This window comes from Eschrichtius robustus, chromosome 2 (assembly GCF_028021215.1).
Source record: "Eschrichtius robustus isolate mEscRob2 chromosome 2, mEscRob2.pri, whole genome shotgun sequence".
NCBI lineage: Eukaryota > Metazoa > Chordata > Mammalia > Artiodactyla > Eschrichtiidae > Eschrichtius > Eschrichtius robustus.
In genome coordinates this window covers 141,761,934-141,787,645 of record NC_090825.1, presented here as the reverse complement: position 1 = coordinate 141,787,645, position 25,712 = coordinate 141,761,934, and the positions used below count along the sequence as shown (strand labels likewise).

The 25,712-nt window shown below is 35.4% G+C and overlaps 1 non-coding gene across 1 annotated transcript; it reads right to left on the bottom strand.

Moving 5' to 3' along the window:
- Positions 1-16,646: 16,646 nt before the first annotated feature.
- Positions 16,647-16,753, bottom strand: LOC137760301 (U6 spliceosomal RNA). Its single transcript, XR_011073265.1, has one exon. It is a non-coding gene; the product is annotated as a U6 spliceosomal RNA (small nuclear RNA).
- Between the last annotated feature and the right edge of the window lie 8,959 nt (positions 16,754-25,712).

Here is a 25,712-nt window from a genome sequence, read left to right as displayed (position 1 = left end):
CGAAAAGGAGACCCCAAATGCAGTAAGTTAAGCAAAATGAGAAGACAGAGAAACACATAGATGAAGGAGCAAGGGAAAAAGCTACCACACCAAACAAATTAAGAGGAAATACGCAGTGTACCTGAAAAAGAATTCAGAGTAATGACAGTAAGATGATCCAAAACCTTGGAAATAGAATGGAGAAAATACAAGAAACGTTTAACAAGAACTTAGAAGAACTAAAGAGCAAACAAACAATGATGAACAACACAATAAATGAAATTAAAAATTCTCTAGAAGGAATCAATAGCAGAATAACTGAGGCTGAAGAACGGATAAGTGACCTGGAAGACAAAATAGTGGAAATAACTACTGCAGAGCAGAATAAAGAAAAAAGAATGAAGAGAATTGAGGACAGTCTCAGAGAGCTCTGGGACAACATTAAACGCACCAACATTCGAATTACAGGGGTCCAGAAGAAGAAGAGAAAAAGAAAGGGTCTGAGAAAATATTTGAAGAGATTATAGTTGAAAATTCCCTAACCTGGGAAAGGAAATAGTCAGTCAAGTCTATGAAGCGCAGAGAGTCCCATACAGGATAAAACCAAGGAGAAACACATCAAGACACATATGAATCAAACTATCAAAAATTAAATACAAAGAAAAAATTTTAAAAGCAGCAAGGGAAAAGCAACAAATGACACACAAGGGAACCCCGGTAAGGTTAACAGCTGATCTTTCAGCAGAAATTCTGCAAGCCAGAGGGAGTGGCAGGACATATTTAAAGTGACGAAAGGGAAACACCTACAACCAAGATTACTCTACCCAGTAAGGAACTCATTCAGATTCGACAGAGAAATTAAAACCTTTACAGACAAGCAAACGCTAAGAGAATTCAGCACCACCAAACCAGCTTTACAACAAATGCTAAAGGAACTTCTCTAGGCAGGAAACACAAGAGAAGGAAAAGACCTACAATAAAAAAACCAAAACAATTAAGAAAATGATAATAGAAACATACATATTCAAAACTACCTTAAATGTAAATAGATTAAATGCTCCAACCAAAAGACATAGACTGGCTGAATGGATACAAAAACAAGACCCGTATATATGCTGTCTACAAGAGACTCACTTCAGACCTAGGGACACATACAGACTGAAAGTGAGGGGATGCAAAAAGATATTCCATGCAAATGGAAATTAAAAGAAAGCTGGAGTAGCAGTTCTCCTATTAGACAAAATAGACTTTAAAATAAAAACTATTATAAGAGACAAAAGAAGGACACTATATAATGCACAAGGGATCAATCCAAGAAGAAAATATAACATCTGTAAATATTTACGTACCCAACATAGGAGTACCCCAATACATAAGGCAAATGCTAACGGCCATAAAAGGGGAAATCGACAGTAACACAATAATAGTAGTAGATTTTAACACCCCACTTTCACCAATGGACAGATCATCCAAAATGAAAATAAATAAAGAAACAAAAGCTTTAAATGATACATAAAACAAGATGGACTTAGTTGATATTTACAGGACATTCCATCCAAAACCAACAGAATACATTTTCTTCTCAAGTGCTCCTGGAACATTCTCCAGGATAGATCATATCTTGGATCACAAATCAAGCCTTGGTAAATTTAAGAAAATTGAAAACGTATCAAGAATCTTTTCTGATCACAGAGCTAGGAGGCTAGATATCAACTACAGGGAAAAACCTGTAAAAAATACAAACACATGGAGGCTAAACAATATGCTACTAAATAACCAAGAGATCACTGAAGAAATCAAAGAGGAAATCAAAAAATACCTAGAAACGGATGACAATGAAAACATGATGACCCAAAACCTATGCGTTGTAGTAAGAGCAGTTCTAAGAGGGGAGTTTATAGCAATACATTCCTACCTCAAGAAACAAGAAACATCTCAAATAAACAACCTAACCTTACACCTAAAGCAATTAGAGAAAGACAAAAAATAAAACCCCAAGGTTAGCAGAAAGAAAGAAATCATAAAGATCAGATCAGAAATAAATGAAAAGGAAACGATAGCAAAGATCAATAAAACTAAAAGCTGGTTCTTTGAGAAGATAAACCAAATTGATAAACCATTGGACAGACTCATCAGGAAAGAAATGGAGAAGACTCAAATCAATAGCATTAGAAATGAAAAAGGAGAAGCAACAACTGACACTGCAGAAATAGAAAGGATCACGAGAGATTACTACAAGCAACTATATGCCAATAAAATGGACAACCTGGAAGAAATGGACAAATTGTTAGAAAAGCACAACCTACCGAGACTGAACCAGGAAGAAACAGAAAATATAAACAGACCAATCACAAGCACTGAAATTGAAACTGTGATTAAAAATTTTCCAACAAACAAAAGCCCAGGACCAGATGGTTCACAGTCAAATTCTATCAAACATTTAGAGAAGAGTAACACCTATCCTTCTCAAATTCTTCCAAAATATAGCAGAGGGAGGAACACTCCCAAACTCATTCTATGAGGCCACCATCACCCTGATACTAAAACCAGACAACAATGCCACAAAAAAAGAAAACTACAGGCCTGTATCACTGATGAACATAGATGCAGAAATCCTCAACAAAATACTAGCAAACAGAATCCAACAGCATATTAAAAGGATCATACACCATGATCAAGTGGGGTTTACCCCAGAGATGCAAGAATTCTTCAATATATGCAAATCAATCAATATGATACACCATATTAACAAATTGAAGGATAAAAACCATATGATTATCTCAACAGATGCAGACAAAGCTTTTGACAAAATTCAATACCCATTTATGATGAAAACTCTCCAGAAGGTAGGCATAGAGGGAACCAACCTCAACATAATAAAGGCCATATATGGAAATGGTGAAAAACTGAAACCATTTCCTCAAAGATCAGGAACAAGACAAGGTTGCCCACTCTCACTGTTATTATTCAACATAGTTTTGGAAGTTTTAGCCACAGCAATCAGAGAAGAAAAAGAAATAAAAGGAATCCAATTCAGAAAAGAAGAAGTAATACTGTCACCATTTGCAGATGACATGATACTATACACAGAGGATCCTAAAGATGTTACCAGAAGACTACTAGAGCTAATCAATGAATTTGGTAAAGTAGCAGGATACAAAATTAAGGCACAGAAATCTCTTGCATTCCTACACACTAATGATGAAAAATATGAAAGAGAAATTAAGGAAACACTCCCATTTACCACAGCAACAAAAAGAATAAAATACCTAGGAATAAACCTACCTGAGGAGACAAAAGACCTGTATGCAGAAAACTATAAGACACTGAGGAAAGAAATTAAAGATGATACCAACAGGGCTTCCCTGGTGGCACAGTGGTTAAGAATCTGCCTGCCAATGCAGGGGACACGGGTTCGAGCCCTGGTCTGGGAAGATCCCACATGCCGTGGAGCAACTAAGCCCGTGAGCCACAACTACTGAGCCTGCGCGTCTGGAGCCTGTGCTCCGCAATGGGAGAGGCCACGACAGTGAGAGGCCTGTGATGAAAAGTGGCCCCCGCTCGCCGCAACTGGAGAAAGCCCTCGCACAGAAACGAAGACCCAACACAGCCAAAAATAAATAAATAAATAAATAAATTAAAAAAAAATGATGCAGTAAAATGTGCCCATGCATATGTGGATCCTTATCTCCTTAAATATAAAATAATTAAATGTGGCAGTATTTAAAAAAAAAAAAGGTGATACCAACAGATGGAGAGATATACCATGTTCTTGGATTGGAAGAATCAACATTGTGAAAATGACTCTACTACCCAAAGCAATCTACAGATTCAATGCAATCCCTATCAAACTACCAATGGCATTTTTCACAGAACTAGAACAAAAAATTTCACAATTTGTATGGAAATACACAAGACCCCGAATAGCCAAAGCAATCTTGAGAAAGAAAAACAGTGCTGGAGGAATCAGGCTCCCTGAATTCAGACTATACTACAAAGCTACAGTAATCAAGACAGTATGGTCCTGGCACAAAAACAGAAATATAGATCAATGGAACAGGATAGGAAGCGCAGAGATAAATGCAGGCACATATGGTCACCTTATTTTTGATAAAGGAGGCAAGAATATACAGTGGAGAAAAGACAGCCTCTTCAATAAGTGGTGCTGGGAAACTGGACAATGACGTAAAAGAATGAAATTAGAACACTCCTAACACCACACACAAAAATAAACTCAAAATGGATTGGAGACCTAAATGTAAGACCAGACACTATAAAACTCTTAGAGGAAAACATAGGAAGAACACTCTTTGACATAAATCACAGCAAGATCCTTTTGGACCCACCTCCTAGAGGAATGGAAATAAAAACAAAAATAAACAAATGGGACCTAATGAAACTTAAAAGCTTTTGCACAGCAAAGGAAACCATAAACAAGATGAAAAGGCAACACTCAGAATGGGAGAAAATATTTGCCATCAAAACAACTGACAAAGGATTAATCTCAAAAATATACAAGCAGCTTATGCAGCTCAATATTGAAAAACAAACAACCCAGTCCAAAAATGGGCAGAGTACCTAAATAGACATTTCTCCAAAGAAGATTTACAGATTGCCAACAAACACATGAAAGGATGCTCAACATCCCTAATCACGAGAGAAATGCAAATCAGAACTAAAATGAGGTATCACCTTACACAAGTCAGAATGGCCTTCATCAAAAAATCTACGAACAATAAATGCTGGAGAGGGTGTGAAGAAAAGGGAACCCTCCTGCACTGTTGGTGGGAATGTAAATTGATACAGCCACTATGAAGAACAGTATGGAGGTTCCTTAAAAAACTAAAATTAGAACTACCATACAACCCAGCAATCCCACTACCAGGCATATACCCTGAGAAAACCCATAATTCAAAAAGAGTCATGTACCACAATGTTCATTGCAACTCTATTTACAATACCCAGGACACAGAAGCAACCTAAGTGTCCATCAACAGATGAATGGATAAAGAAGATGTGGCACATATATACAATGGAATATTAATCAGCCGTAAAAAGAAACGAAATTGAGTTATTTGTAGTGAGTTGGATGGACCTAGAGTCAGTCATACAGAGTGAAGTAAGCCAGAAAGAGAAAAACAAATACCGTATGCTAACACATATGTATGGAATCTAAAAAAAAAACAAAAAAAAGGTTCTGAAGAACATAGGGGCAGGACAGGAATAAAGACGCAGACGTAGAGAATGGACTTGAGGACACCGGGAGGGGGAAGGGTAAACTGCGACGAAGTGAGAGAATAGCATGGATATACATACACGACCTAATTTAAAATAGATAGCTAGTGGGAAGCAGCCACATAGCACAGGGAGATCAGCTCAGTGCTTTGTGGCCACCTAGAGGGGCGGGATAGCGAGCAGGGGAGGGAGACACAAGAGGCAGGGGTTCTGGGGATATATGTATACGTGTTGCTGCTTCATCTTGTTATATAGCAGCAACTAACACACCATTGTCAAGCAATTATACTCCAATAAAGATGTTAAAAAAATAAACTCTGTAGTGTTCAGTTCTGTAAAATGGGTGTATTAACAGAACAATCTTCAGGGGCTTGAATGAATGACAAATGAGATGGATGATGCAGTTAGAGTATAAAGCAGTTCCTGGCACACAGTATCAATTCAATTAAAATGATCTCTTCTCCTTATAAGTATTACTTGATAATTCTTAACCGATTCAATTTTTTAAATAATTCCTTAGAGAGTAATTTTGTAAAGATTTGACAGGCATTGTAATCTTTCAAACATGACAGCCTGTCAGTGGACTTGAGGAGTCCTCAAGGGCAAAATTGCAACAAACCTTTGCCTAGTAACAGTTTTCAGCTTAAGGAAAACTATGTTCAACAGAAGTATATTCTGTGAATATTAGAATTTTGACATAACCAGTTGATGACATAATGGGCATATATTTATAACTAAAATATCCTCAGATTCCAGTTGAGTCAGTTCTGCTACCAGCTTGTTTTGAAAATGCAAAGTTGGTCCAATTCAACTGATAGATTAGGGAATAATGAGTTTATTGGGAATAGTGTTTACTCCTGGGCTGTTCCGTCTGGGTGACGCTGGAAGTAAGCACAAAAGCGGCACTCAGCTGACCCCAGCTTCGTAGGAATACACAAAACACACGCTCTTCAAACATCTACCAGGCACCTCAGTTCCCTGCCTCTGAAATGAGCCACACCCACCCTAATTTAGTGTTGCAGCTTTCCTCCGGATGTAAGATCCTCCTCCTTCCAAACAAACCACAGCTCTTCTGGCGCCCACTTCCACGGACGACCGTCTGCAGTTTTTTGAGATAAAGTAGTATACTTACATGCATACATGTATTTCTTAATCATTTAACATCTGTCAAACCGTGCTACCATTTTCATATTAGGTTCCTATCTTTATTTTTCACATCAATAATACATAATAATAATAAAATAATGCCAATAGTAAAGTTTTTCAGTGTCGTACCTACCCCTCATTTCCCCCATAAGGCCCCCTGGTTTCTATTCTGTGATTTTCCACAGCAAAGTGATTTTTAGAAATGAATATGTTGTTCCAGCAGAAATGACTGTATAGTGAAGGTACACGTTCCCCAATTTTGAACTACGTTTCCACTTACAAGAAAAAGAAGATGATAATTTTTCTTTCTGAAGTTTAATTTGCCTGTAGAGTGAGCATTTACTTCATTGTCCAGGATATAACTTGTACATGTATTCAGGAGTAGAGTATAGAATACAGTAGAAAGTCAATTCTCTCCCTGTTAATAGTTTGACACCTCATTCTTAATAATTAGCTGAATCTTGCCTAACATAAATAGTAGCTTGTTATTTAAACATCTCTATGGATACTTAAGAAGTTGGAATCAAATGCAGGTAGGTATTCATAACCAGTAAACCCGTAGTTAACAATTTCGCATTTTTCTCTCAAACAGAAAAAACGATTTAACGATTTAATTTTAATAATGTAAGTTAACAGTCTCCAAACTACTTCAGTTTTTTTTTTTTTTTTTTTTTTTTTACTACTTCAGTTTTAAAGCTCATGAGTTTCTTCTCCCAGGATTTAATTACATAGATACTTATTTCACTTTCAGGAAAAAACATTTTCCGTCTTAGTGCTGTTATACATCAATGTTGAATGGGTTCATGCTATTAAGCAGATGCTGGCATTTTCAATGTGGCGTTTGAATGCTTGTCACTAAATTCCAGACTGCATGATTAATTTTGATCATGGTTCAGGATCCAGCCTAGCCAGCATCCCAGTTAGTCCATGGTATTTCATCTAATAAGTGATAAAAAATAAAAATAAAAAAAGCACTTCCATGGGACCTTTATTCTGTTTAAGAAGTGATGTGTGTCATGTATCTAAAAAGGCCAATTAAAGCATTACTTTTCTTTCTTAAAGCTGCTGACTGTATACTCAGATGTACCTGGTTTTTAAAAATCATATATGCTTTCCTGTTATTCTTACCACTGAGGCTGAGAAATGTCTATGTATGTTTTCTATTTAAAAAGTAGGTGGATAATGGTGCTTTTGGTGTCCTGTTCTTTACTTTGGTCCTGTGTCTTAGGAAGAGATCTGTTTCTTCAGGAAAAAGTTCTAGAAGCATTTGTGCTGACAGTGTGCTAGTATCATTTTATTCCAATTTACACATAATAGGGTGAAACAATTTTACGACTCCATGTATATACTCTATTGCAGTGACAGTATAAGCCTTGATTAGCTCATCAGAGATCAAACTCTTTAGTAAGTTACCGACAGATGCAGTTTTAAATCTAGGAAGTAGGTCAGGTTTATTACCTACATCAGTCCTTTAATATAGTAGGGCAGAGACATAAAGGGGAAGAAAGAGAGCGTTTGTGTGCAGGAACGAGTTGACAGACACAATACAAAAATAAGTCTTATCCGTCAGAATATTCCTCATTTAAAAAAACTGAACATTGCATTTCAAGGTAGGGACCGTACACATTACAGGCTGCCCTGTGTAAAGTGTGATTGTGCTGCTTATCGTGATTATAAAGACAGATTTTCAGGATATGTAGTCGGGAACAATAAACATCATTCTTTTCATGCTAATACAGCTCTGATAACTAAATAAATATCAGTGCTTTTAATTTTGCTTTTAATATGACCTCTGATTTAGAATATACATATATTTGTCCCCTGAAAGGTGAGCCCATTATAGTTATATGTAAACCAAATCATTCTCAGAAGTTCCCACAGATTTTGATGCTTTTCTGAAACTCTCAAGTGAGTACTTCTGTTAAATCATCAGTTCCACATTCAATCTCTCTCTTGCACTCTCTTAGCACTTCATTTTTCACTGCTGTTAGTAAAAATAAATTTAGTCCCAAAATAAAACTTAATGAAATAAACAAATAAAAAACATGCTCTAGCTTTCACTTTTAGAAGTGTACTTACTTGGATTTCAGAGGAAAGACTATTACAATTAAAACAGTCCCTCTGCCCCTTACTGATTACATAATGAATGGTGGAAACAAAGAAAATAGAGGGATTATTTCCATGAAAAATTAGGAGTTTGCTATCCACATCAATAAATTATAACATGATCACAAAACTTTTTTTTCTTTTCTTGATCCCCTTTTGCATTTAATTTATGATAAACCACTAAAAAGAAAAAAATAAATGTTCCAGATTAAAACTCTTAACATCTACATATGCTAATTATTAGTTTTAAAGAACTAAAATAATAAACTGGGCCAAAAATGAGATCCAAAAGAGTCGTATCTCATAATTAAAACATATGAATCCTAAACATGCTTTCTTGGCCAATCATGCCATTTCTATGGATATACCATAAAATCAGAATGCCCCCACATATTCCGGTTAATATTTCCATCTTGGCCGACTTACTTGGTGAATTCAGAAAGCCAAAATATGCCAAAAACTTCACATATACAGCATATGAGTTGGGCCCACACTTTAGCATGTTACTCTTTCCAAATACTGATATATGCTCCTAATACAAATGGCAGGTATAGCTTGAAAGTAACACTATAAAAAGCTGAAAAAAAAGAGAGCAGAAATGCTATTGGACATTAATGCTTATAACTGTAAAAACGTGACATACTTTCTCTTTTTAGGTAGAAGGGCTGTATAGGTCGGTCCACACTTGCAAATGTATGTGTGTGTTTTGTTGCTACTGTTGTTCTGTCCAAAAGTGTCCATCAAGGTCATAAACTTGAGAGGCCATCTGTTAAAAAGTGCTGACACACCCCATTACAAACCAAACCACAGACATTTTAAAAGCACTAAAGTTTATACTTACTTGGCTGGACAATATTTCTGAAATAAATTAATAAGTTCTTATGAGACAATCAACATCTCTAGTCTGTATTTCATCCATCTATTCCACAAACAGATTCATGGTCTGTCAAAGCACAGTTGCCAGATTATAATCTTAGTTAAGTACCATCGTTTAAAAGAATGGCAGGCAGACAAAAAGGAGAGGGGAATTATTAGAAGTAAAGTATTTGTGGGGATTGGGGTAGATGTTAGCCCAGAGAAACACCTTTCAGGATAACATATGTTCTTAATTTAAGTTTGTCTCTTCCTCTGACTTGTTGTTTTTCTTAAGCAATATTTAATTGGTTTCTAAGGCAATTCATAAATTCCCTCCCACAACTATTGCTGCCTGGTATTTATGCCCCTTTGGTTGCTGTTAGATATAGAAAAATAGAGTTTCATTTTGCTCACTACATCAATTGTAATAGAGCTAAGACAGTTTCTATTCAGCTTTCTAGAATTCAGCATCTGATTATTTAGGCTTTACTTCTGTGCCCAATAGTTTGTTGTATTTCTAGGGCAATAACTACATGAAAAGTGGACCATTTTTAATGATGGTAGCAGAATCCTTGAAGTAGAAGTACATGAGGCACTGAACAAAATGCTTATTCCTGGGCTCCAACACTGCCCTATTGAACCAGACACGTAGGGTCATAAATCTGCAATATTAACAATTTTCCCAGTCGATTCTTAACTCCACTAATGTTTAGAGAGGAATGCTTTCAACAATTTCACAGCTCAATGAAATCTCCACTGTAGGCTAACAAGCAAAACCCAAATGGAGAGAATAAAGCATCCTTCTATTTGTTAGACACACTTCGGTGGAAGCAAGAGAACACACTGGCTAAATGAGGTTTTGGAATTGTGCCTGGCTTTTATTAATTCTTGCCATTTTTCCTCTACTATTATGAAAAATAAAAAATATGATGCCCTGAACTTTGGGTCCATTATATAAACAGAATTTTTGAATCCATTTGTGAAAAACTATCTCATAACTAGTGAAATGGAGACACATTATATGCATTTTTCCTTGTATCAGTCAGATATTAATTGTCACATATTAGGAGTACATCAATTATTGTTTTGAATCAGGAGCAAAAAAAAAAAAAAGATATAAAAAGAGATGATCTCAGGAAGAAAAAGAGTGTGACCAATAGTTCAGAAAATAAATACAATAACTAGAAACTGCTATAATTGGGATATGGACAAAGTGCTATGGGAATGATGTATTAACTCAGCTCTTGTGGGCAATAAAGAAAGGGAACAATAGAGGCTCTTTGAGGCATGAGTTGGGTCTTCTTTGGGCAAAGAGATTGTTATGAGCAAAAGCATGAAGGTATGGAAGTAGGGTGCATTCAGAAAATAGGTTAGTGTGGTTCACTTATAAGGTACATGGAAACTCATGTTAGAAAGTGAGGAGGGAAGGATCAGGTCTGCTGTGTGTTTCTGTGGCTATGTTTGAGCTGGGTTTAGGTAGTGCATTCACAAAAGAGTTGACATAAAAGCTGTCTAGAAAGATGAATAGGATTTTACCACCAAACAATGAAAGCACACTCTGACTGAAGAAACAGCATGAGTTAAAAGCACGAGAACATTAGACTGTCCCTTGTCACTAGGGAACAATGCAGTTTCCTAGCCTTAGAATAATAGTGTATGTGGTAGGGAATGACATTATATAAAGTCGGAAACTAAGACTAAGGTTAGATTATAAAAAGCTACAAATTATGAGCTATGTCGTTTAGATGTTATTATAAATGGAATGAAATGGAATGGGATGAATGAATGAATGAAATGGAAATATTTAATAAAATATTTAAAAAGGGGAATAGTCAATCAAAGGTTTCTTCTAAAACTATAATTATAGTAGTAATATAGAAAATGGATTGAACCAAATAAGGGACTTTTATTTCCAGAAATGGTCTATTAAGTATTTTGGAAAAGCCACCCTCTGAGGATAAAGTGCCTATATATTTATTATATTTAATATATGTGTGTATATATTTAATAACTGCTTGAACTACTATTAAAATAGTAAAGAATCACTAGTCCAGGAAGATAGAGGCTCAGAGAGGTAAGCTTGGAATTGAAGGCCTTTTTTTAAAGTCGTTTGCCAGTTCTATGGCAGACAGCCATAGGTTGATGATGGTTTTTACAGCCTTGTTGGATTAAGTGGACAAATATTGGTGTCTAAGCTAGCAGGTGGAGGAAAACTACCATATCTCCCTTGCTTTGGGTAGGGATACTGAAATGCTGCATCTTAGGACTAAGTTTAAAGGAGAAACAGACAGGCCCTTTCAGGGACTTGCAACTCATCTCCAGAAGAGCTGAATCCAAGATTGTTGCTTCTCTCAGGTTAGAAAGAAAACCTATATCCCATGTACAAGAGGATAACAATATCAGATACCTAAATTATTTCTACAAATAATTCTGTAAAACAAGGCCCAATAAAATAAAAAATAACCAGGCACATTAGGAGACAAAAACCATATGAAACAAATCAGCAGAAACAATAAAGAACAGAAGCAGACCTACTGATGGTCCAGATACTAGAGTGACCATCATAGATTTAAAAACCAACCACTTTATTATGTTAAATAGGATAAATGACAAAGTGGCAGAATATTGGCAGACCTAGAAACTGAAAAAAACTAGCGGAAATTTCAGAACATAAAAATACAATAATCGAAGTTAGGAATGCAGTGGATGGGATTAACAGCAGGTTAAACAGAAGTGACAAAATAATTAGTAAATTGGATGACAACTTAGAATAATGAATGAAGCAGAGAGAAACATAGGAAAGAAAGTACAAGGAGGAGATCAGCCATTAAATATACAGTAAGAAGAGAAGATCCAGAGAGAGAAAAGAGCAGCCATCATATCTGAACAGATAACAGCTGTGAAGCTTCTAGAACTAATGAAAGTTATCAAGTTATCAAGCCAAAGATTCAAGAAATAAGATGCGAATAGGAACTTCACAAAAGAAGACATGGAAGTGGAAAATAAACATACTCTCTTATTAATTAGGAAGATGCAGATTAAAGTCACAATGAAATAATACTTCCCATGTGTAAGATTGGCTAAAATTAAAAATACTATCACAAGTGTTGTCAAATATAAAAATTCTCACACAGCGATGGTTGGAGTATAGATTGCTACAACCTCTTTAGAAAATGTCTTTACATTATCTGCTAAAGTTGAACATATGTGTAACCCACAGCCCAGAAATTCCACTCTTTAAAAAGTACGCACTAGAAATATAAGTACATGAGCTTGAAGAAATATGTATGTAAATGCTAATAGTGGTATGATTTAGAATCAATAGTGTAAACAACCCCCATACTCATTCATATTGTAATAGATAAATACATTGTAGCATATTCATGTATGGATTACTATACAGTATGCAAAATGAGTCAGATATAGCTTCCCACAACAACAATGATGAATCTCACAGCCATAATGTTAAGTGAAAGAGGCCACATATTTCTGTTAGGACAAAATTAAAAGAACAGGAAAAAACTAGACCATGACTAGGTGGTAAAACCAAGGGAGTGATTATAATATTAAATGTCAGGATGATGGTTCCTTTGGAGATAAGGAAGAAGTAGTGATGAGAGAAGGTAGGAAGAAGCTTCTAGGCTATACATTCTGATCTATTTATTGATTTGGGTGGTAGTCACAGGGATGTTGTCTTTATGATAATTCTTCATTTTGATTTTTGTTTTGTGCGTTTTTCTCTGTGATATTTCATAGGCAGACATATTTTAGAAAATGTATTGGTAACAGGGTAGTTTTCAGACAGGGAGACCAACTGCATGTTTAAAATTTTTTAAAGGTCCTTTCAACATTTCAACACTGTCAGATACAAGCTAAATTTAAAATCATTTCAAATAATCAAAATAAGTTTACTCTTGCTTATTAGGCAATCATTAAAGTATGTGTATCCGCTTAAGGAATTTTGTTAAAGTTTGTTGAATTTTTTTCACGTCCATTAGAATTTCTTTTCTTAAATGGATTTTCTTTACCCCTAATAAAATTTTCACCAAATATGCTAGATCAGCCTTTTCCTTACTAACTTGCCTTTGACCTTATCTAGTAATCCCAAGTAGTTTTCTTGCTCTAAAGGTCTAGATATTTCACAAACCTGTCTTTAAAATTATAATGAGTAAAGAAGAATTTAGATATTTTCTTTCAATTTTAACTACAGAAGTGTCATTTTTAAAAAAAAATGATCCTAAAACATGGTTTTTATTCTGTCATTCTTCTGCTCAGAAACTTTCAACATTTCACCATGACCTACAGGGTAATAATACATAATTACATGACCAAAGAACTAAACAGGATCTTCAGATCATCCAGCCCACCTCCATCACTTCAGATAAGATCACTGAAACCCACAGATGTCATGGTACGAGGCCATGGATGTCATGGGAATGGTATAGAAATAGGGTTGCCTTTTTTTCTGTTCCTCTGTACTTTATCAAAAAGCAAATTCCAGATTCTAGAATTTAAGACCTTCCAAATTCAAACCCCCCACTGCTTTTTTTAATGTCCCATCCCCACCAACACACATCATATCCTTATAATACAACCAGCTATATCTACTATATTCCTAATGTCTTTGTCTAAGCAAGTATTTCTTTAGTTTATCTGATTGGATGAAGGTTTTGATATCTTGGTATCAGCTGATGTTCTTAGACCACAATACACAGAAGTAATTTTGCTTAAAATTGAATATATTGGAAGGAAATAGAATAACTCTGAAAATAAGGGAATCCTTTACAACAAGATCTTAGTAAGAACAGGATTTAGGACAGCTTTGGCAACGTAAGGAAGAAGAAACTCATAGGAATTCTCTCCAATTTTCCACAGAGGGATGAACCAGGGCCAACCATTTTCTATCCCTGTGTCTCTTTGTTTAAAATTCAAACATAGCAGAAGGGCAGTCTTATTGGTGTAATTTGGGTCACATGTCTACCCACTCTTGGTTCAGGAAGGTGAGTTACCGCCACTGACAGACCCAGCAAAACTGCAGAAAAGTGGGGATGAGGGAAGACCACAGTTCCCTAAGGGAAAATCAAATCGAGGAGCTCCTACCAGAAAAGGGAAGAAACAGTGGGAGTCAAACATAAAAGATGTCTATAAAAGTCATCTAATCCAAACCAACTAAGGACTTCTACCATATATCTCTTCCTTAGAAATTCCCAATTTAGAAATTACAATTAGTCAAGCCCTATAATTTACACCTTTATAACTCTTATTATTATTATTTGCACATTAGCCTAGTAGGCAAGGCAGTTACAGAAACCAGGTAAAGAAAGGAAAAAGTTAGTTAACAGCTAAATCCCTAAGTGATAAAATATCTTTTCATAGTCTAGTAAAGATGTAAGCTTAAAAATAAGTGTAAGAGAGAAAGAAAAGAAACAACTTTTAAGCTTAACAAAATGAGGGAGATTCTTTTCAACTTATTCCTTCCTGGCCTTTCCCTTTAAATTTTCACTGCAAATACTTGGTTAATTCATTCACCTCTTGCTTTGGTGGATGAGAATCCCACATAAACCACAACTGCCTTGCCCAGCTGCTCCTGCTTTTTGAAACGGGGCTTTGGATGCTATCCTGTGCTGTCCACAGCACTCCAGATGGGTCTGGGAATGGTGCCACGAGCCTCACTTACTAACACAACATGATTTTGTGGCCTTATGTGGGAGCATTATACAGCACTACAGAGCTTAGATGACATTTTTTAGTCACAATAATGATGACATATGGCACTGTCTTCATAACCCTTCCATTTGGGAGAAAACAATTTTCTACTTATTTTCTTAAAATATAGGGGCTGAGTGACTGCTGCAGCTTCTGAAATGGACACTCAACACTAATGAGCTCTAGCCTACGGTGACCTGTTCAGAATGGAAGGCTCAGAGTGTGACATTCTGTTTAAGTGGGCTAAATGATTGGACATTAGTCACAGGAGTTTAAAGGTCTGAAGAGATGGCAAAATATTATTAATTCAATATCTCTTTAATGCTAAAAAGTATGGCCAGAGGGACCCTTTGACAATTTCTTGGGCTATCAGAATACCTAATTGGAGATTAATCTCTAATAACCTCTTAATACCATTCAGAAGTTTAAATGAAGCCCAAACAAGAAAGAAATTGTCAGTTCAGTAGTGTCATTTACAGCTAATGCTATGGAAAACTATTTAATTCATTACAGAGGCAGAGAGTCCCATTTTCAATTTTTGCCCTATTTCTACCTGGCCAATTAAATATAGTGCTGGCTAAACACAAAAATTAGAAAATGGGAACACGTGCACTGAGCATTAACTTCTTTAAAGACCTTCTGGACTGATGCTTCAGGTTTCAGGCTAGCCATCAATCCCCCCAAGGGCTGCCTTCCTTTGCATCTCAGGCTAAGTTAGACCCTGGTATTCTTTATAACACTTAATAGAAATGAAGCTGTGTTTTTTTTTTTTTTTAATTCTGTCACCTCCCACAAAAAACAAACTCCATGGGAACAGGTGATTTATCTTGCTTACCAATGTATCCCAGCACATGGAAAAGTATCAATACCTGGCTTGCTAAATAGATAGGTTCTTTTTCACTGAAAAAGAATGAATGAAAAAATATATGAATGAATGAATATACATGGAGGCCTGATTTTGAAATCTATCATGAATGTTTTATAATTGCTCCTGCCCTACAAATATTAATACTCTACTAGCACATAGTTTTGGAAGAATGAAAGAACCTTTTACACCATCTACGATTTCCAGCCCTTTAGAAAAGCTGTATCTGAGGGTCATGAGGTTCTATCATTCCACTGTTCCTCTATGTGTGATCCCACATTTAGCTCAGGAAATAGGTACAAAAGGAATGCAGGGAGCAGACCCCAACATTCTTAATATTTGTTCTCCAAATTTGTTTAGTCAGCCTGGTTTCTTAGCACTCCTTGCTTTATCTTCTTTTAGTCTGTAAGGAAGCTGTCCTTGGTTTCTGGAGTTAGGAGCCCCTGGGAAGTCACACATTACAGGGAAAGACCAATGTAATAGAGTTTGACCCTATTTTTGGATAGTGGACCACCGACTTTTATTTTTTAATTGAAGTATAGTTGACTTACAATGTTTTGTTAATTTCTACTGTACAGCAAAGTGATTCAGTTATATATATATATATATATATTCAGTTATACATATATATTCTTTTTCATATTCTTTTCCATTATGGTTTATTACAGGATATTGAATATAGTTCTCTGTGTACAGTAGGACCTTGTTGTTTATCCATTCTATATATAATAGTTTGCATCTGCTAACCCCAAACAAAAATATGGAATGCTTCATGAATTTGTGTGTCATCCTTGTGCAGGGGCTATGCTAATCTTTTCTGTATTGTTCCAATTTCCATATATGTGCTGCCTAAGCGAGCATACCACTGACTTCTTTTAAGCCTCAGTTTCCCCTTTCCTGTTAGCTCTGCATCTGGACAGGCTGATAAGAAAGTTTATACATGTTCCCTGCATGGCCCTTCTGAAATAGTCCAACCTCACAAATCACAAACCCAAACCTAGCAAATTCCCTAATCTCACCCTCTAACAATGATAAAGGCCTAACTTTATCTGGGACCTGTCTGTGTGCCCCCCCACTGCCCTTCCCAGTGATCCCTTGTACAAGTAATCAACTCTCTTTCAAATTCTCTCAAGTTCTCCACATCCTATGTATTAACTGGAAGGTGGTCCAACCCAAGTACATTGGGTGATCACAAAGTAGCCAGTCTGATGTAAATTGTTTTCACCGTTGACCTGCTTTGTACCTCAAAATAGTTTGGGTACATTTGATGAGTTTATCTCTAGGTAGCCCTTGTTAAAAGCCAGATTTGACGTATGATTGCATATTTGTTGGCTACACTGAGAGAGATTCTAAAGGAAAAGGTTTTAAACAATAAAATGATAATACAACACATGGGCTAAAAGACCCATGGGAATGATCTTGAGCTGGGCCCTGGGTACCTGGGAAGACTGTGCAAAAAGATAAGAGTGTTGTCAGGAAAGGAGTAAAGAGGAGATAGGAGGTATCTTCCTCAATTTACTGTTTTTGCTCTAGCTATCCCTAAGTTAATGATATTTTGGGAATTTACATTAAAGGCTTTGCAAAGGCCTGGTTTCTGGGTCACATGCTAATATGCATACTTTCCTTCTTCCTTCCTCCCTTCTTCTCTTTCATCCTTTCTCTTATACATTTTTAATTTCTTAATTTCCAAGTTTTACTTACTTACTTGGAAATTACTTACTTAATTTCCAAGTTTTACTTACTGTTCAAGTTTTAGAATGGTAAAGAAAGGACATAACGGTGGCACAATGTGAAGCATTGGCCAAGGAGCTATTTACCCTTTTGGCAACAGCAAATTTTTCACTTGCTGCCTGCACCCTCACGAGTCTATCATTTCCCAAATGGAAGTTGCTTTGTGGGACAATAAGAAAAAAGATGTCAAATGTGTGGCTTAGTGGCTGAAAATCAGGTAGAATCAAGAACAAAACAAAACAAAAACAAAAATAAACAAACAAACTTGTGAAGAATATTTACCAAAACATGTACTTTAGCTGTGATCCCTCTTAGACAGTCTAACATCACTGACATTAGACAGGATCTGAGCCCTGCCTATATGCCCTAGTAGGCACCAAACCCTGCTGAGAGCTTCTAGAAACAAGATGGTTTGGGAGGATAGAGCATGCCTAAACAAATTAACCCCTGCCCACGTAACATGGCAGGGGGAAATGCTATTTGTTTTCTTGTGGGACTAAAGATGGTGGCGTTCTGACATTGACATTAAGAGCCGACAGACAGGGAAGAATTTCACCCGTGACACAAAGATGCCAAAGAAGAAAACAACACGTCACTGTGGATAGAAAATAAGTTGGAACAAAGAAGGTTGAGCAAACGCTGACATAATGTCCAAAAAATCAGATGCACCTAGAGGAGATGCTGGTAGAAATGGTGGGGGTGGAGTAAATACTGAATTAAGTAGTTTAATCCTAAAATAACTGAGTTGACATAGAGTAGACTAAGACTATATGTTTGGCCCTCAGGAAAAAAGGAAAACTCAAGATAGAGACAAAGCTAAGTTGTAGAAAAATGAATCACATTTTTTCCCCCTGCATATTTGAGTGACTGAGAAATATCATCCCCTATATCTCCAATTAACATATCTATGTTAGACGCTAGCTTGTTAACTTTGTCTTAGAGAACTCTTTCAACCAAGAATTTACTGAAATAATCACTGACTATTTTACTAAATAACATTCTGAAAGCAAAATGAGCAAGTCACCAAGGACAAATCTTGTCCTCTGGTAGATTCTGCATAAATGATTTCTGTTAGCTTCCTTTCATCAAGATTTTTGCCAATTAATTCATAAATATTAGCATTTCGTTAATTGCACCAATATTAACATTTCATGTCAGTGGGGATTTTTAGGCAAATTTCTAATTACATTCAAAAAGTAAAACAAGGAAAAGGTTTTCTAATAATGCTGGTATTAGCAGGCACTAGAATTAGTTTTGTCTTGAGTACACACACATTCTAGTATGAAAATCTGTTGCTCTGAGTTTTAATGCTCAATTTTATGGGTATATCATGAATAACACATACTGAGTGCCATTAATTGGATAATGAATTTCAATGCTTAGTATGAATTTAAGAAGCAATCCATGCATCTTATGAATCTCTCTTTTTTTTTAAATCAACAGAAAATCAATTCCCAGGAAGTAAAATATTTTCTACATGCTTATTTAAGTAGTAATCTATAATTCAAGTGAATTATAAGCATAATTCAAGTATATTTTTGTTTCAATTATTTTTTCCAAAAGAAATTTTTTCCTATGGTGTGACAAAGCAGGGAGGTTTTATGAGAAAACTCATCTTATTTTTAATTTTAATAAGAATTCAAATAGACACTTCTACTATTTTGAAATTTTCTGGATATTATAATACTGAACTTTATGTAATTTACCATAATTTAATTGGTTTTACATATAAACTGTTTTCACACTAGCAACATGCTACAGGAACTAAAATAACACTTCATTTGTTTAATAATCTCTTATAGAAACTCCTGAGGTCTAATGAGGTGGGAATCTGAGAAGCAGCAACTATGGGGTTTCAATTGGCATTTTGTTTGTTTGTTTTATCCCTTTTCAGATTCATTTTAATTTCCCTGGGGAATCCTCAAATAACTTAAGGGAAAATTTGATGATGAATAACAAACATAAAGGTAACTTTTGAATTATGTCTGCATTTGACCTAAACCCTCATTCATTCTTAAGAGTATCAAGTTCTTTTTGTATCACTTTTTTCCTTAATTTTGTAACTATTTTCCTGAAATCTAAAAATCACTTAATAGGAAGTAATTAGAATTCTTTCTCTTAAAATATTTAAAGAACATGAATATCCTTCTGAAATCCCCCTCCCATATTATTCTACAGCAACACTAGCCTTTCATCCGTCTAATCTTTGAGCGTTCTGAGGTCTTTCTCACCTTAAAACCTTTACACATGCTATTCCTTTCCTCTAGCTAATTCCTAGTGTTTAAAATCTCGCTGGGAAAACTCCCCTTCCTCAGAGTCTTTCCCTAACTCTTTAATATGAATTAGATAAATCTGTTCCTCTCTTTGATGACATCTTGTTCTTTATCTTCTTGGCATTTATTAAATTTGAATTATGTATTTTTTGTGTGTATTTATTCTATCCATACCTATTTCTCAGACTAGGTTAAATCCAAGAAGACAAAGACATTGCCTATTTTGGTTCACTGACGTTTATTTGGGTTTGGAAAATAATTGGAACTCAGAGAATGAATGACTGAATGAAAGAAATGCATTTGCCTACAAGAAGACCTGACTTAATAAATTTCATAGAATCCAACATAGCATCGTTATACCATAACACAATAATGGATATTCACAATGATGTTCTGAGCTCTCTAGAATAAAGTTAAATTATATTCAACATATTTTGTTTAAGAAGGCGGGAAATATATATCTAAAATAATGCCCATAAAAAATTTAAAAATAATAATGAAGGGGAAGGCTCCAGTTATGGGGAAATGTACATATTGTAATACACACACACACACACACACACACACACACATACATATAACCAGATGTATATACATTTCACATTATTAGGGTCATTTTCCCCCTCAAAATCTAAATACTGACTCCTGAAGGAGATGCAGTTAACATTGTATAGCTCGAAAAGCTCTTCTTGAACTTTAATTTTAGCAGCAGTTTATTAGGTAGCAGCTCCAGAGAAGACTATAAATTTATAAACAATAAGTGAAACTTCTATCCTAGTCAAATACTGCAAACCTAATGCTTCTCATTTTTTCCCAATTAATATTTCCAGATTTCTTATGTAGGAAGAGAAAAAGATGCCGGAAGTGGAAAACCCATGCAGTGACTGCCTCCTTTGGATCAGCCTGTTACGAAAAGTTGGTATCTGCCATACTGATTGACTGAGAGCAACAGAAAACCCCCGAGGCTTTCTGGTTCAGTTGGGATTGTAATGATAGACTAGCAAGATAAAAGCCTGCCAGAACATTAGCTTTGACTGTATGACAATGCCCTCCCCAAGAAGATATGATGCCGTGTGCATGAATATAGATTGAAAATGTGGATCCTGACAGCAGCGCTGATTTCACTCAGAAAGCCTCTATGCTGGGAGGATGCTGTGTCTGCAATACATGAAAAATTCGTTTTCTCAGCTGGAAATACTCATGTGTCTCGGTGTACCAGTGGTGAATTTGGGGTCCATACTAATGCTGAAGTTTGAGAGAAAGAGAAAGAGAGACGTGTGGATATGTGCCCCTATTTGGAGTGAGCGGGTACTTCTTGGCCTAATGCTGGGGCATGGAAGAGGATCACACACTACTTAGAAATAAAATGTCTTTCCAGGATTCCTCGAAGTCCTTCTTTCCAAATGCGCCCTGATGCCATGAAGTAACTCATTTTCCTCTATTCTGTAGAGCAGACATAGTTGTCATCATTTTGATTATTTCTCTGACTGATTCTCTCCTTCTGACCCCACAGAGCAGAAAATTTACCCTCTCCAGAGGTGCAGAGGGGATAGATTTCCTTTTTTTTTTTTTTTTTTTTTGGTTATTTCTTCACATAGGATACCCGGGTGGGGGGGGGGGGAGAAAGAAGACAAATTTCTACACCCCTATGTTAGAGTAGTTAATAACATTGACTTTGGAATTCCTGAGTAGGATTTCTGATATCCTGAGTAGGATTTCTCTAGCTATGAGATCTTTTTTTTTTAATTTTTTGATTTTTTAACATCTTTATTGGAGTATAATTGCTTTACAATGGTGTGTTAGTTTCTGCTTTATAACAAAGTGAATCAGTTATACATATACATATGTTCATCCAGTATTTGTTTTTCTCTTTCTGACTTACTTCACTCTGTATGACAGACTCTAGGTCCATCCACCTCACTACAAATAACTCAATTTCATTTCTTTTTATGGCTGACTAATATTCCATTGTATATATGTGCCACACCTTCTTTTTCCATTCATCTGTTGATGGACACGTAGGTTGTTTCCATGTCCTGGCTATTGTAAACAGAGCTGCAATGAACATTTTGGTACATGACTCTTTTTGAATTATGGTTTTCTCAGGGTATATGCCCAGTAGTGGGATTGCTGGGTCATATGGTAGTTCTCTTTTCAGTTTTTTAAGGAACCTCCATACTGTTCTCTATAGTGGCTGTATCAATTTACATTCCCACCAAGAGTGCAAGAGGGTTCCCTTTTCTCCACACCCTCTCCAGCATTTATTGTTTGTAGATTTTTTTGATGATGGCCATTCTGACTGGTGTGAGATGATATCTCATTGTAGTTTTGATTTGCATTTCTCTAATGATTAATGATGTTGAGCATTCTTTCATGTGTTTGTTGGCAATCTGTATATCTTCTTCGGAGAAATGTCTATTTAGATCTTCTGCCCATTTTTGGATTGGGTTGTTTGTTTTTTTGATATTGAGCTGCATGAGCTGCTTGTAAATTTTGGAGATTAATCCTTTGTCAGTTGCTTCATTTGCAAATATTTTCTCCCATTCTGCGGGTTGTCTTTTCATCTTGTTTATGGTTTCCTTTGCTGTGCAAAAGCTTTGAAGTTTCATTAGGTCCCATTTGTGTATTTTTGTTTTTATTTCGATTTCTCTAGGAGGTGGGTCAAAAAGAATCTTGCTGTGATTTATGTCATAGAGTGTTCTGCCTATGTTTTCCTCTAAGAGTTTGATAGTGTCTGGCCTTACATTTAGGTCTTTAATCCATTGTGAGTTTATTTTTGTGTATGGTGTTAGGGAGTGTTCTAATTTCATACTTTTACATGTACCTGTCCAGTTTTCCCAGCACCACTTATTGATAGCTATGAGATCTTAAGAAAGTCACTATAACTCTCTAAACCTCATAGGGCTGTTGTATAAATTTGATGGGATAATGATAATAAAGTGAGGCACATAGAAACTCTCTATAAATGTTATCTAATGACATTATTATTACCATAAATACAATGGAACCAACAACATATTTCAGTCATGCTTATTGATATTTTATCCTATGTACTTAGCCAAGAATCAAGCTAAAGTATGACAATTAATTTGTCCTTTTTTTTTGAAGCAAAGGAGCCACGAGTGACATAAAACTTCACCTGAAAAATCTTTCTCAAAGTGGGATGTGTGAATTTGGGTTTTTACCTTAGAGAAATAGTGAGGAAAAGTCCTTTCTGTGACATGACTTTGAAGATGTTCTGACATTTGCGATGAAACAAAATATTTTCACTAAAAATTTAACTGTCATTGTACTCAGTACTTATGGGCTATGTGTAATTCAGTACTAACAATTCAATAGTAATTTTTAGTCTTTATATAATAGAAATCAAATCTTTTGCATTTTTTCCTCTCATCTGAGTTGAATGGCTTGCTCTCGTGGTGACTGGGAGCAGCTGAATAAAAAAGTAACTTTTAGTTTTTGTTGATGAATATTTTTTGATGGAATAAAAGTCTGATGATATTCTGACATCATATACCAGGTATGTGCAAAATTCATAGCATTTTATTTTCCTCTCCTGTAGGTGAGTTGCTAAGCTGGTTGCACGCAGGAAAAGTTGTTTGAGTTTTGAACTCTAAGATTATTTAGGATGGAAGATTATAAATAATTATCTTTCTTTTAGGGAGTTAATGTATGTTATCCCTATTTATTGCTTGATCATATTTTACTATATTATTTATTTTTTTTTACATTTTTCTTTTCTATTATTCCCATAATAATTCAGTCTACGCCCTCCATGCCTTATAGAATTAAAAACTGAGTATTGAAACACCATTTTATTTTTATGCAAGGTCTCTTTACTTAAAAAAAAAAAAGTCATTAATATTGTTAGATAAAAATTATTTGATTTCACCTTCATATTGTGTTTTACATACATACTTAGATATCAGCCATCTGGAGACACCTGACTTGCTAAGATGTAAATCTGGACCATATTAGAATGGCATGTACTAAATATGTAAGAATTATCAGCAGAGGAGACAGTTGAAACCATAGATATAAGTTCCAATACTACTTTTTCTTAAGCTTTAATGTGTACTTATAGGAATCACCTGGGGATGTTAAAATGCAGATCTGATGCAGTGGGTCCTGTGTGCGGGTTCTACAAGTCTAAAGAGCTCACAAACACTGATGCTGCTGGCTGATGGGTCACACTGTGAGTGGCAAGAATTTAGACCACCCAGGGGAAAAGTCAGACTGAAAAGAGCAGACAACTAGGGAGATGATCCTGCATAACACATCAGAAAATAATTCAAAGAAATGCAGTGAAAATGATTAAAATAGATGAATTAGAGAGAATAAAAAATGAACAAAGAAGAAGAATAACAACAACTAAGACAAACCCATTTTTAAGAAGTGGCTGGTCAAACGGGGCAAATGATGTGAAAAAAGATGCCACAGGAGGAAGAAATGAAAAGGCCATACATTTAATAATTAAAAGATCATTAGTTATTTATATATCGTTCGTACAAGAACTTGCCAGATATATTCAATTTGAATATTTTCTCTCAGTCTGTGGCTCGCCTATTCATTTTCTTAATGGTGACTCTTGATGAGCAGAGGCTTTTAATTTTTATGAAATCTAATATAGCAGTATTTTATTTTATGGATAGTGCTTTCTCTGTCCCTCTAAGAAATTTCCGTCTATGTTGTGAAGATATTTTCCTAAGTTTTCTTCTAATAGTTTGCAATTTTTATAACTTTTATGCTTCATTCCATACTTCATTTTGAATTAATTTCTGTGTATGGAATGAGGTAGGGGTTTCCTACAAATAAATAAATAGTAATAATAACAAACGTAATAATAAACAACTCAATAAAAATGGGCAAAATTCTTGAACAGACACTTCACAAATTAACAATAAAATCAAGAAGTGCTCAAGATCTTTAGTCATTAGGAAAATGCAAATTAATATCACATGCAGATATTGTACCTATAGGCTAAAATGGTTAAAATTAAAAAGATCGAAAACACTAAATGTTGTTAATATATGGGGTAATCAGAACTTTTATTCATTGCTGGTGGGGCTACAAAATGGTGCATCCACTTTGGAAAATTATTTGGAGGTTTCTCCTAAAGTTAAACATTTACCTACCCTATGATTCAGCAATCCTATTCCTAGGCATTTACCCAAGAGAAATGAAAACATGTTCACAAGGAGACATGTGCAGGAATGATCATAACAGCTTTACTCATAACGGCCCTGAACTGGAAACAATCCAAATATACAAAAACAAAAGAACTGATTAATAAGTTGAGGTATGATTATTTAAGAGGAAGCACCTAATAATAAAACAGAATGAACTTCTGTTACATATAACAACGTTGATGAAACTCCAAAATATTATATGGAATCAAAGAAGCCAGATGTGAAAGAGTACACACTGTACAATTTCATTTACCTTAAGTTCTACAAAAGGAAAAAATAATCTACGATGAAAGAAATCAGAACGCATTTTCCATCCTGCCAGAGGCAATAACAGTTCTGATTTCTTTCATCGCACCTACAAGGTGGCATGAGGGAATGATCTGGAATGAGGCAAACATACTACAAAGGCATGTGGTTTATACAGTGTACATATTTTCAAAAATATTTAGGACTCTCTGCTTTTTCACTGAATATAAATTATATCTCAATTTAGGGTAAACAAGGTGAAAAATGAAGCATTAATTATATTTGAAAGGGATATTTCAGTGGAGGGGTAGGGCAGACCCCTATTTCAAAGACTGAAGGAATGCACTGCAAAAAAAAAAAAAATGCAGGCTCTTCTTTCGA